The sequence below is a fragment of the Eumetopias jubatus genome, unplaced genomic scaffold, assembly GCF_037043125.1.
Source record: "Eumetopias jubatus isolate StellerSeaLion01/CBP00866 unplaced genomic scaffold, mEumJub1_p1.0 scaffold_9, whole genome shotgun sequence".
NCBI classification, from domain to species: Eukaryota; Metazoa; Chordata; class Mammalia; order Carnivora; family Otariidae; genus Eumetopias; species Eumetopias jubatus.
Window position 1 is genome coordinate 59,609,279 of NW_028274815.1, and position 13,344 is coordinate 59,622,622.

General features: G+C 46.6%; 1 protein-coding gene across 7 annotated transcripts in view; it reads right to left on the minus strand.

The window, feature by feature from the left end:
* The window catches only part of EHBP1 (EH domain binding protein 1), a 709,442-nt gene that overhangs the window by 635,770 nt on the left and 60,328 nt on the right, over positions 1-13,344 (minus strand). For 6 of the 7 annotated variants that reach the window (XM_088026513.1, XM_088026508.1, XM_088026510.1 and 3 more), the window contains exons 1-2: positions 12,289-12,398; positions 11,961-12,109 (exon numbers count right to left, since the gene is read on the minus strand). The gene's annotated coding sequence lies outside the window, so the exon portion shown is untranslated. Of the gene's footprint in view, positions 1-11,960; positions 12,110-12,288; positions 12,399-13,344 lie in introns of those variants that run through there. The other variant, XM_088026509.1, reaches the window with a different exon arrangement.

Consider the following 13,344-nt stretch of genomic DNA (forward strand, 5'->3'; position numbering starts at 1 on the left):
CTGGCATCTGTCCTTCCAGGTGTCACAGACACCATTCCGACCTCTGTGACTTCAGGTGGATCCCTCTGCCTTTTTCTTCCAGGCACTGGAAATGGAACGCCTATGGGGCTTTATTAACCCTATCCGCTCAGAGGGGAGCCCCAGAGAAAGCCTGGAGCAGATGTGGAAGTGGATTTGGCCTCCTCTGGAGATCTCCGGCAGAACGGGAGGGGGGTCTTGCCAGCCAGCCTTAGGCTGACATCTTAGTGCAGGTGGATCCCTGTGACTGGCCCCACAAAATCCAAAGCTCTGGAAACCGTGGCCCCTGGGCAGCTGCAGGGTCTTCCTCTGGGAAAGGGAGGAGCAAAGCTGCTTTCCAGGAAGGGGAATGCAGAAAATGTGTGTGTATGGGGGGGGGGCGGCGCTCAGAGCAGGCAGAGAGGGGCTGCTGGAGCATCTGAACAAAAGGCCCTGATAACTTCAGGGTGTAGGGACAGGGACAGCCTAGGCCAGGGCCCCTCCAAGGGCAGCCAGATGCCCTGTTTACACCCTGGTCACACTGGGGCAGCCGGAACTGGAAGCTGAATTCTTCACCTCCCGGGCAACGGTGAAGAGAACACGAGAGAGGGGATCGCTTGCCCCTTGGCATGCATGCCAGCCAGCCTTCTTCCCAGGGCTTAATAATTCAGATCTGTCAGCCTAGTGGGCCCCAGGCCTGCAGCGGAGCTTGAGCTGAGGCCTGTGGTTTCTGTTTCCCTTGCTGCCTCCCGCACGAGCTCCCCGGGCCTGCCTCCCCACACTGAACTTATGGGAGTTGTTGGGGGAGGTCTCACGTTAAGGTTGTCACTGAGAAGACCCTCCTTGGGCACACCCGCCAGCCCCGGTAGCCCTCACTGACCTTCAGCCATGTCTCAGCCTGCTTTCCCGGCCCGTCCCTGGGGTGCTGTCCCACAGCTCTGGTTACTGTTCTCTCTGTCACTCGCCCCCACCCTGCGCCCAGCCCCCAGGGATGCTGGAGTCACACCTCACTGGATGCAGTTCAAGGAAGGGAAGTTCTCATGACTCACCCCTCTCCCTCTGTCCTCTTCATGCTCCCCTCCACCTCACCCCCCTGCCCCAGCCTCCTCCATTCCCAGGCCTGAGCTCACTGCTACGTAGGGGGACCCACGAGGCAGAGGGCAGGCCTCCAGTACCTCCTTTCCCTTGAGACCCCAGACTCTGTTCTGCAACTGTCAGGAAAGCCCCAGACTCCTGATGTGGTGGTGGGGATGGGGGCGGGGGGCGATGGTCCTGTGGCCTGAGTGTGTGGGCTGAGCTGAGAAGGATCCCGTGGGACCTCATTCCCTCTAGGGAGGGCAAAAGAAGGGGCAGGTTCCTGGCATTCCTGTCAGGGGCTGAGCCAGGAGAAGTAGCCACTGAAAGCGTCTCCACCCCAGACACAGGCTGGGGCAGAGGGTCAGTCGCAGCCCTGGGTTCTGGGTCCCCCACCATGCACCATACCGGGGACAAGCAGGGGTCTGAACAGAGCAGAAGGAGAGGACTCCAGGTGGTGGCACTTTTCACCAGAAGCCAGAACAAAGCTGTTGCTGTAGCAACAACAAAACAAACAAACAGTTCACGTGGAACAGGTAAGAAGCCTTCTGCCTTGGCACGCATAGTTGCCAACAGAGGCCTGGCAGGCCGCAACTCAGGCCTGCAGAGGAATCAGGAGAGGCCTGGGCAACAGTCAGGAGAAATCTGGGAATGCAGAGGAGACCGGGGTCCCTGGAAGGTCTCCTCTCTCTTGGGCAGCAGGAACCATCTCAAGGGGACTGAAAATTTCTGTGCCTCTTCTACGAGAAAGAGCCTAGAGCCAAGCTTTGCTGACTTTGGCACCCAGACAGAACCTCCTGGGTGGGAGGCAGGGAAAATACCTCTTACATAACTTAGTTTATGGTTTAGCTTTTTGAAAGCCACAGCATGCCACTGATTCATAAGATTACTTTATCTGAGGCTGCTCCACAGTCAGTCTTCTTATCACTAGGCCTCCTTCTCACTAGAGAGGTCCCCCTCTGCTCAGCAGCTGGGGGCCAGGCCTGGCCTGGACCTTCACATCCTCACCCCAGCCTTGGGAGGGGGGAATCGGCAGCCTGAGGTAATGGAGGCTCCAAGGTTAAGCAATGACTTTTAAATTACCTCTCTCCACCTTGGGTTTCTGCTAATCATGTTTTGGACCCAAATGTGGGTTGTCATATTTCCCTGGTAGAGGTAATTTTGAAGCCTATGACAAAAGACCACATAGAATGTGATTCCATTGCTATGGAATGTCCAGAATAGGCAGATCTATAGAGACAGAAAGTAGATGGTGGTTGCCTAGGGCTGGAGGAGGACTGGGGGAGTTGAGGGCCTAAAGGGTACAGGGTTTCCTTTTTTGGATGAAAAATATTCAAAAATTGATTGGGAAGATGGTTGTACAACTCTGAATATACTAAAAACCATTGAATTGTATACTTTATTTTTTTAAGTTTTTATTTACTTATTTAAGGAATCTCTACAACAAACATGGGGCACAAATTCATGACCCCAAGATCAAGAGTCACATGCTCTTCCAACTGAGCCAGTCAGGCGCCCCTCTATTGTATACTTAAGATGGGTGAATTTAGATAGATGTGAATTATATTTCAATAAAGCTGTTAGAAAATAAATAATTTTGACAGATTGTGACTCACAAGATGGTTTGCCATTGGGGTATGGGCTCTGCATCCACCGTCAGGCCAGCTGTCACTCTGACCAGCATGTCCTCCTCCTTGGATGCATTTTATTCTATTTTTTTTTAAGATTTATTTATTTATTTGAGAGAGAGAGAGCATGCGCACGAGCACATGCAAGGGGGGAAGGGGCAGAGGGAGAGAATCTCCAGACCCCCCACATGAGATCATGACCTGAGCCAAAATCACCAGTTGGATGCTTAACCGACCCAGCCACCCAGGTGCCCCTCCTTGGCTGCATTTTAAAAGCTCCTGGTGTGAAGGTTTGCTGTCATCCACCCTCACCCTCATTCCCTGCCCTTACTCCCAGCGGGGACACTGGCCTCAGGGGCAGCAGGGCCCCACAGAGCTCCCTCTGATGCTCTTGTGTCCACTCACGTGGAGAAGAGCACAAGGGCCCAAGCGGCACCTCCCCTGCCTGCTCTGTCTGTGAGGGTAGAGAGGAATGAGCTAGCCTGGATTGTTAAGAATGTGACCGGAAAGCCGCAGAGGTTCCAGGGGGAGGGAGGCTGAAACGGTGGAAGACTGCCTTGCACCCTACCCCAGACTTGGCCACCCAGAGCTATGGACTTGCACTGGGCTAGTGGTAAAATGAGGCCTTCATTCCCTAAGAGAAGACAACAGGAGATCTCTCAAAACTGCATGTCCTCCGACCTTAGCGTCGGTGCCAAGGCCTTTGGATGGTTTCCCTAAGACATTGATTCCCTTTGCTCTGTGGGGCTTGGAATGACCACAGCTCTTGGGCTGGTAACCTCAGACTGTTTGCAACCTGGTCCGAGTTTCCAAATTTCCTCCAGTTTACCCAAGTAATCCATGTTGTGCTAAGAGGTAAAAATAGTTGGGCGAGGGATGCCTGGGTGGCATCTGACTCTTGGTTTTGGCTTGGGTCATGATCTCATGAGTCAAGAGATCAAGCCCCGAGTTGAGCTCCCTGCTCAGTGGGGAGTCTGCTTAAAGATTCTCTTTCTCTCTCTGCCCCTCCTCCCTTCCCCTTCTAAGAAATAAATAAATCTTAAAAAAAAAAAATTGGGTGAAATGATTGCCTAGACCAGTGGTTCTCAAAGGGTGGCCCCAGGACCAGCAGTATCAGAATCACATGGGAACTTGTTAGAAATGCAAATTCTTGGGTTACCCCAGATCTACTGAATTGGAAACTCCAGGAATGGGGCCCAGCAATCTGTGTTTTAAGCCATCTAGGGGAGTCTGAAGCACATTAAAGTTTGAGGACCATGGCATAGATCCTAAGGTCCCTGTGGCATAGGGACATATGCCTTGTTGCAATGTGTATCCTCAGCTTTTAGCTGTGTCTGCTTGGTATATGGTAAGAAATCATGAAAATTTTATTGAATGAATGAATGAATGAATGAATGAATGAACGAACAAATGAATGGTCCAGCTCCATTTGCCATTGATTGTTTCTCTCCAACCAGGGGCCAACCAGGACATTTGCAAATTGATAAAAAGGAAAGAGTGTGGGTATAGCCGATCTATCACTTCAGCTTCTAGTTGGCTCAGTTTGGTGTCTGAATTATTAAGCAGGACTTACAGCACATTTACGTTTTCTTTTTAGAGATGAGGACTTGGCTCTGATAATTCTTTCCTAATCTCCAGAAACAGAAGCACTTTTTATTTGATTTTTGAACCAAGCTCTCCCCCTACACTCTTCTGGCCCTGGAAGGAAAAGGAGGATGCAGCTGGAAGGATGTTTTTGCATTTTCAGGTTAAAATGTACCCAAATTACTATACGTCTGGCTCCCAGAAGAACCAAGAAATACAGGCCAAGCATTTCTTAGAAATCCTGGGGGTGAGAAGGTTACACACAACAAGGAATACACCTGCTTCCCTTTCCCACCCAGTTGGTGCCCTCCCTCAGCCGATTCTGAATTATGGGCCACCTTCCTGATTCGCTGCTACGGCCACCTCCCTCGGATGCCCCCAAGCTGGAATTCCTCTGGACTCAACCTCCCCAAACCGCCTACTCTGTCACCCAGCCCTGTTGCCTTTCTCCTGTAACCACATACATGTGAGGCAGCGAGATGCTGGCCTCGCGCCGGGCACAGCGCCAGGACACTGAGGTGGCGTCAGCTTCTGGAGCTCAGGCTGCCCACCAGCGGCCCCACCCTCATGAAGGCACCCCCTCCACTGACATGCACTGACCGAGCTCTGGGGCCCTCCACCCCTCCGGACATCCAGCACCTTCTCTCTCTCTCTCCTTTTTGTTTTAGAACAAGGCCTCTGCAGCTGGATGATAGAAAAGCCAGGCTGAGAAACTCACCCATCCCTTGTTTTCTGGGCTATAAGCTCGTCATAAGAAATAAAGTATCCCCCCTCCTCCTAATGGATCACCAGGGCTTACTCCTGTGGGTTTCGGTCGCCCTGACTCAGAGAGGCAAGGCTTTATTATTTTTATCAAGGAGGTAAAGGGTTGGGGGGAGGGCTTAGAAGCAGCCAGGGAGGGGAGCTGCCCCAGGTGCAGGAAAAGAAGGGGGCTTCACAGGTCCCATAACACAAAGGGATCTGCATCCCAGGAGTAGAGGTACCTTGAGGGTGAGAGACAGAGGCACCAGGCTGGTGACCTGAGTAGCCCCACAAAGCTGTGTCCTAGCTCAGTTTGAAAGAGGAGGAGTCACACAGCCTGGGAGAGATCCCCAGGCTGGGGACAAAGGGCACTGGGAGACCAGCCCGTGCTGCACTAGAAATGGCTCTTCCCAAGCTTGTGCAGCCTGGGGTCCTGTGCACCCACAGGCTGTGGGGGGCTGGGGGGGTGAGGAGGGTTGGGGGATGATGTAGGAGAGGAAGGACAGAACCCTAACAAACCACAGACGCCCTTTCCAGTCCCAATGGGCGGGGCCAGGTGAGATTTGCTTTGTCATTCCTCACACTTTGGGAGAGCTTGACAAAAATTTCACGTCTCCAATGGACTGTAAGCTCCTATAGACCGGGGATTGGTACTTTCAAAGTCCTGCCCCAGCACTTAACAGTGACAGACACAAGGTCGATGATGGCTTGACTGGGAATATCATCATTTCTGTGTGCTCACGTTCTTCCTCCGTCCCTCTCCTCCTCACCCTGCCCCTTCTGCTCTTCCTCCTTGTCCCTCCTCCCTTTCCTTCTTCTTCCTAGTCCTCTTCCATTTCTTCTAAAAAGTAACCTTTTCATGTGTAATTTACACACAGTGAAATGCACCTTTTTCAGTGTACAGCTCTGTTAAGTCTTATCGAGTCATGTGACCCCCATCACAATCAAGTTACAGAATATTCACCTCATCCCCAAAAGTTCCCTTGTCCCCCTTTGCAGTCAGTGCCTTTACCCAGCCCTCAGCCCCGGGCAATTTCGTATCAGTGGAATTATACAGCATGCTCTCTTTTTGTATCTGGCTTCCCTGGCTTAGCATGATGTTCTGGAGAAGTATCCATGTTCTTCATGTATGGTTCATTCTTATTGCTGAGTAGTAACCCCTTTTATGACTACATCACAATTTGTTTCTTCATTCACCTGTTGTTAGAAATTTGGGTTGTTTTCAGCTTGGGGCTCTCTCTCTCTCTCTCTGTCAATTAAATAAATAAATAAATAAAATCTGAGGGAACCAGCGAGAGAGGGAACACAAGCAGGGGGAGCGGGAGAGGGAGAAGCAGGCTTCCCGCGGAGCGGGGAGCCCAGTGCGGGGCTCGATCCCAGGACCCTGGGATCATGACCTGAGCCAAAGGCAGACGCTTAACGACTGAGCCACCCAGGCGCCCCTTGTCAGTCTTTTTAATATTAGTCACTCTAGAGGGTATGTTGTAGTGTGATTTTAATGTACATCTTTCTGATGACTAATGATGTTGAGCATCTTTTCACATACTTATTGGGCATTCATATATCTTCTTTTGTAAAGTGGCGAAGTCTTTTGTTCATATTTTTAAAATAAACTTTATTTTGGAATAACTTCAGATATACAGAAAAGTTGTAAAGCTAATATTAAAAAGCTCCAATATATCTTTTACCCTTTTGGTCACTTTATAAATTGGGTTGTTTTCCTTATTATATTATTGAATTGTAAGAATCTGTTACATATTCTGAATACAAGTCAGATATATGCATTGCAAATATTTTCTTCCAGTCTCCAGTGTATTTCTTAATTTTCTAAATGTGTTTTCCAAAGAGCAGATGATTTTTTGGACATTTTCTATTTTAGTGAATTTCAACTTGTCAGTTTTCTTTTATGGCAGTGCTTTTTTGTGTATCCTGACAAGTGAAGTTTTGCCTATCACAAGTTTGTGAATTTATCCTGTTTGCTTCTGCACATTTTTGTTACTTACTTTTAACTTGAACATACCTCAAGGATGATTCGTTAATATTTGAAACACCCTAATTATGAATAACAGTCCAGAGGCGATTATTTAGCTGTTTAAAAATGCTATAAAAATCTATACCAGAGGGTTTGTCAATGGGACTAAGGCATTAGAAATGCATTTTCAGGAGATGTACCGTATCATAGTCACATCAAGTCACATCATAGTCGGTCAAGATACTACAGTTGGCTAATAAGTAGCACAGGCTGCAAGAGGAGTTATAGGGTCTAGCAGGCTGGCCTCTATTGTCTACCTTCATTGAGCATTTAAGGCCTGGGCCCTGATGGTCCTGAGTCCCCCCCCCCCCACTTCACCGAGGGGCCTGTTATCTGCCTCAACCACAAGGCTAGCTGACCCTGGAGCCTAGAGACTGTGACATTATCTCAGAGAGGACCTTGCAATAAAGGGGTCAGGTGGGTTCTCAGGGCAGAAAACAGGACTTCCCAACAGGTTGTATCAACTGTTTGGCTGGCTATTTGCTGGAAAGCATGTATGTATTTGGTAGACTTTGGTGTCAGGCTTGCTTTCAGTGGAGCAAACATCCCAGTAGGAGGTTGGTGTGACCTTTGAAGGATTCCAGACTAACCAAAAGAACCTGAGGACTGCTAAGTGACCAAATCAGCCTAGGTCAGTTCACATCATAAGGAAGAGGAGGGGAACTGTTCTAGGCGAAATAAGTAGTTATTGCAGGGGTGCCTTCAAAATGAGAATTCTAACAGAAGGAAGGATGCCTTCTCTGTTTTGGAGAGTACGGCTCACATCTGGCCCACATCTGGCCCACGTTAGGCGGGAGTTCGCACAGCTGCCTCAGAGGAACCTCTCCTCCGTGGCTACACCCAGCCCTGCTGCCAAGACATGCCTAGCCCTGACCCTGCTCCACCTGCCCCCAGGACCCTCGGTCAGATCCTGAAGTTTCTCTCTATAATCAGGACCCACCTCTGATTATGGTCTTTTCCTCCTGATAACATGCCCCTTAGCCAGGGCCATAAGGGTCTCTGCTCCTCTAGGAGAGTCACCCCGTCTAAGTGAGATGAATCCTGCCAGGGCGCCTGGGCCCAAACTAGCGGCTCTGCCTTCAAGGGGCTCAGAAAAGGCCACTGTGCAGCCACACCAGACTTTCTCCTGATTCTTTCATTCATTATTACACAATCAAGTCGTCATGCCTATAAATCAGAAATGTGGAAAAACAGAAAAAAAAAACCCAAATCCCACCAACTGGCAAAAGATTTGAATAGACATTTCTCTGAAGAAGATACATAAATGACCAATAAACACATGCAAAGACGCTCAACATCACGGTTCATTAGGGAAATGCAATTCGAAGCCACAGTGAGATACAACTTCACATCCATTAGAATGGTTATTAAAAAAAAAAAAAGCCAGAAAACAAAATAAAACAAAAAACAAGTGTTGGCGAGGATGTGGAGAAATTGGAAACCTCATATATTCCTGATGGGAATGTGAATTGGTGTGACTGCCGTGGAAAACAATTTGGTCATTACTTAAAGAGTTAAAAAATAGAATTACCATATGATGCAGCAGTTGCACTCCTAAGCATATCCCCCAAAAGAACTGAAAACTTATGTTCATACAAAAATTGTATTCAAATGTTCATAGCAGCATTCTTCATGATAGCCAAAAAGGGGAATCAACCCCATGTCCAGGAACTGATGAACAGATAAATAAGGTGTGGCATATGTCATATTACCATGTAATATTCAGCAGTGAAAAGCAATAAGGCACTGACAGGTGCTACAACAAGGGTAATTCTTGAAGACATTACGCTAAATGAGGCCAGACACTAAAGACCACATACTGTAGGATTCCATTTATATGAAATGTCCAGAATACACAAATCGATAGAGACAGAAAAGATTCGTGGTTGCCAAGGACTGGGGAGAAGAGTGACCACTAATGGATGTGGGTGATGAAATGTTCAGGTGAGGAAAATGTTGTGGAATTAAGATGGTGAAGATTGTGCACAACTCTGAATATACTAAAAACTACTGAACCGTACACTTTAAAATGGTGAAGTTTATGGTATGTGAATTATATTTCAGTCACATCCAGCAACCAACCAATCATAAGCACTGAATATTTAGACAGATATCTTTCCAGGTCTGTGTTACATAAATACTATGCACTTTAAAAAGGGTGACTATACCAAACTATGGAAAGATCCCAGATGTCCATCGACAGATGAATGCATAAAGAAGATGTGGTATTTATATACAATGGAATACTACTCAGCCATCAAAAAGAACAGAATCTTACCATTTGCAACGAGGTGGTTGGAACTAGAGGGTATTAGGCTAAACAAAATAATTCAATCAGAGAAAGACAATTATCATGTGATCTCACTCATATGTAGAATTTAAGAAACAAAACAGAGGATCATAGGGGAAGGGAGGGAAAAATAAAATAAGACAAAATCAGAGAGGGGGACAAACCATAAGAGATACTGAACTCTAGGAAACAAACAGGCAGGAGGATAGGGTAACTGGCTGATGGACATTAAGGAGGGCATGTGATGTAATGAGCACTGGGTGTTATATGCAACTGATGAATCACCGAACTCTACCTCTGAAACTAATAATATACTATATGTTAATTAATTGAACTTAAATAAAATTAAATTAAATTTTTACAAGGGGGGAGACTATACTACTTATATTATTTGTTAACATGCATTTGTCACATAATAGTTTTTTAAATATCTGTCCATGTCAATATACATAGACTTACAATGTCTTACGGCTATGTATGTGCTATTATAGGGTTACAATAATTATTTAGCCATCTCTTATTACTCAATATTTAGGCTGTTGCCAGTTTTTACTCTTTACCAACAGCATGGTAAATTTCAAGAGGACAGCTGCTGCATTTTTAAGATGTGGAGAAACTGTTAAACTGCCTCTCCCACAAGTTTGTGTAACTTCCCTGACACCCGGAAATGTGAGGGAATCTAAGCTCCCAAATCGGTTCTTTTACTCACTTTCCTCTTTGCTTATTTGCAGGTAGAAAAGTGGCAGCATATCCCTGTTTGATGTCTAACACTTTCACCGCCTGCCCTTTCACTCGGCACCCAGAGAACTTGCTGCAAAGTTGTCACGTGCCATTTTCTGAAGTCCCCCAATCCTCCTAAGCCAGCTTCTCCTTTGAGCTATTTATCAAATATCTGTTAATTTATGGATATTTACTCACTGAATATGTATTTGCTATATTTTATTATCTTTCGAATATTTTGACATTCTTTTTCATATTGACTACATGTCTGTTTTGTTGTACCCCAGTTCACTCTTCACAACACCCTGGGAGGTAGGTATCATACCCCTTTCACAGATAAGATAACTGAGTCGCAGAGATCATTGACCTTGTAAGTGGCAGAGCCTGGATTCAAGCCCATGCTGTCTCATGCTAACGTCTCCCCTCTTTTCACTCAGGACATGGGATCGTGCCCATCATTCCTCTGAACTTTCTTGAAATCTCCCTTCCTGAAGTCCAGGGCACACTGGCTACACACACACCACATGCTCTTCCCCAGATATCATACACAGGCTCACTGCTCCTTGTTGGCCAGAATTTACTTCCAACAACAGTTCCCTTGACATCCCCTACATCTGGGAGAACATTGAGACCCTCCCTCAGATGTCTAGGCCCCGAGGCGAGCCTTATACCCCGGGTCCATTTGGATGATCATCATTGAAAACCAGCTTCAGCAAAGTGTGCAACTCAGAGCTAAACGCCCCCACAGAAACGGAGCCCCACAACATACCTAGAAAAACCATGAGGTTTCTTAAACAGTGAGGTTTCATCTAAATTGTGCCCCCAAATGTTGATTTTTCTGGGGCAGCTGGTAATTTTCCAGAGCAACTCAATTCAAGACCAATGTGTGTTTAACAAGATTTGGTTCCTAAGACCACAGAGCTCCTGTAAGGAAAACAGGAGCCACTGTAGTTGGTTTGCAAAGCTGTTACAGAGCAGAGGACAGAGCAGGTGTATGAGGGATGGATTCCAGGGTGGGGGGCAAACATTGTGCCCTCGTTCCACAGGCTCCTTGGGTCCTCCAACAACATGCTAAGCCAACCTGTGTGGGTAGGTCATTTTAATCCTACTTTATAGGTTAAGAAATTGGCGCTCAGAGTTAAAAGTGACTTGAGACATCACCCCTGGTAAATAGAGTCTGGGCAGCGGAAATCTTCACCCTCCAGGCCTGAGGCGTTTCTGGGACACCTGGAACTGGAGAAAAATTTGTTTATCTAGATTACTGATCCTTGCCCTTTTCATGGGTCTTGGCTACAATCACCTGGGACTGTTCTCTTCATTTACTTCCTTCCTGGCCCTGGGGCCTTTGGATTTGGAACCCTCCTCTATAGAGTCTTTCTTAGTACTACTATTTCACTTTGTTCTGATAATCTGCTGCATAATAAACCCCCCCAAACTTGGCAACATAAAACAACCTTTTTATTAATGTTCTGGATTCTGTGGGTTGGGATTTGGACAGAGCATTGTTGAGGTGTCTTTGTTCTGTACCTAAAGAACTGAGGCCTCAACTAGAAAGACTCAAACAAGTCGGGGTGACTCCAAGGACTGGGTACCTAAATCATTTACAACTACAGTGTCCAAACAGTAGCCACATGTGGCTATTTAAGTGTACATTTAAAGTAATTAAAATTAGGGGTGCCTGGGTGGCTCAGCCGTTAAGCATCCGCCTTCAGCTCAGGTCAGGATCCCAGGGTCCTAGGATAGAGCCCCGCATCGGGCTCCCTGCTCAGTGGGAAACCTGCTTCACCCTCTCCCACTCCCCCTGCTTGTGTTCTCTCTCTCACTGCATCTCTCTCTGTCAAATAAATAAAATATTTTTAAAAATTAATTAAAATTAAATAAAATTTTGGGGTACCTGGGTGGCTCAGTCCGTTAAGCGCCTGCCTTCAGCTCAGGTCATGATCCCGGGGTCCTGGGATTGAGTCCCATCTCAGGCTCCTTGTTCAGCGGGGAGTCTGCTTCTCCCTCTGCCGCCTGCTCCCCCTGCTTGTGCACACTCTCTCTCTGACAAATAAATAAATAAAATCTTTTTTAAAAAATTTAAATTACTCACTCAGTTGCACTGCCCACATTTTAAGCCCACATGGGCTAGTAGCTATCGTATTGGACAATATTGATATAGAACATTTCCATCATCATAGAAAGTTCTGTTGGTAAGTCTGCTCTGGAGGAGGTGTCTTTACCCATATGCCTGGCACCTAGGCTGGGATCTTTGAGTGGAGAATCTACATGAGGTTCAGGCTTCTCACAATGGTTTCCAAGAGGGTGTGTCCCAAGAGGCAGCATCAATTGAGCAAGTGTTCTAAGAGACCAAGACAGACACTTCAAGGCTTCCTCTAACCTAGCCTTAGAAGTCACGTGCAACCCTTCCGTCACATTCTATTGGTTACATGCAAAGAGGGGTACTAGAAAAAATACAAACATTGCATGGGACATACTTACATTAAAAAAATCATTCATTGTTTATATGAAATCAAAATTTAACTGAGCATCTTGTATTTTTATTTGCTAAACCTGGCAACCTTACATGGGAGTCAGATTCAAGGAGAGGTGACGCACTAGACCCATCTCTTGATGAGGGAGTAGCAAGGTCACATTGCGGAAGAGTACGTGGGAGGGAAGATATTGTTGAGGCCATCTTTGGAAAATACAATCTGCCACCTGTGACCATGTGGTTCCTCACAAAGTTCAGTAGAGACTTTCATGGCTCTCTACCACCTCAAAAATAGCATTCAAGTTTTATGGCCTGGGTGGATAGAATTGAGAAAAAAAAATTATCTCTTTTGCCATCTTTATATTTTTTCTCGTTCATGTTGGGCTTTGAGGCCCACTGTCCTCAAACAGTAGCTCTAAGCCCTATTAACAATAGGCATTCATCTCTGCTGATACCATGACCAAAGCAAGCTACAAATAAGGATAACAGATACTCCATAGCACCACTGTAGACACTGTTTTTTCTAAAGCAAGACCACCCGAGGTTAATAATGTTCTGTGGGTATACTGAGCAATCAGGGAACTTTTGTCAAGGACAAATGGCTCTTCATCTGGAGGTCCCAAAGATCCAGCTCAACAGGAGAGGTTCTCCCATATATGCCTCCCTATTGTCAACATAATGACCCCCAGGACAAACGTATAAGCAATGCTCTATGGAGATAGAGATTATCCTTGTCACCAACACTAGGTGTATTTATTCCTTGCACAACAGTTGGTGCTATCACCCACTGGTTGTATGAAGATAG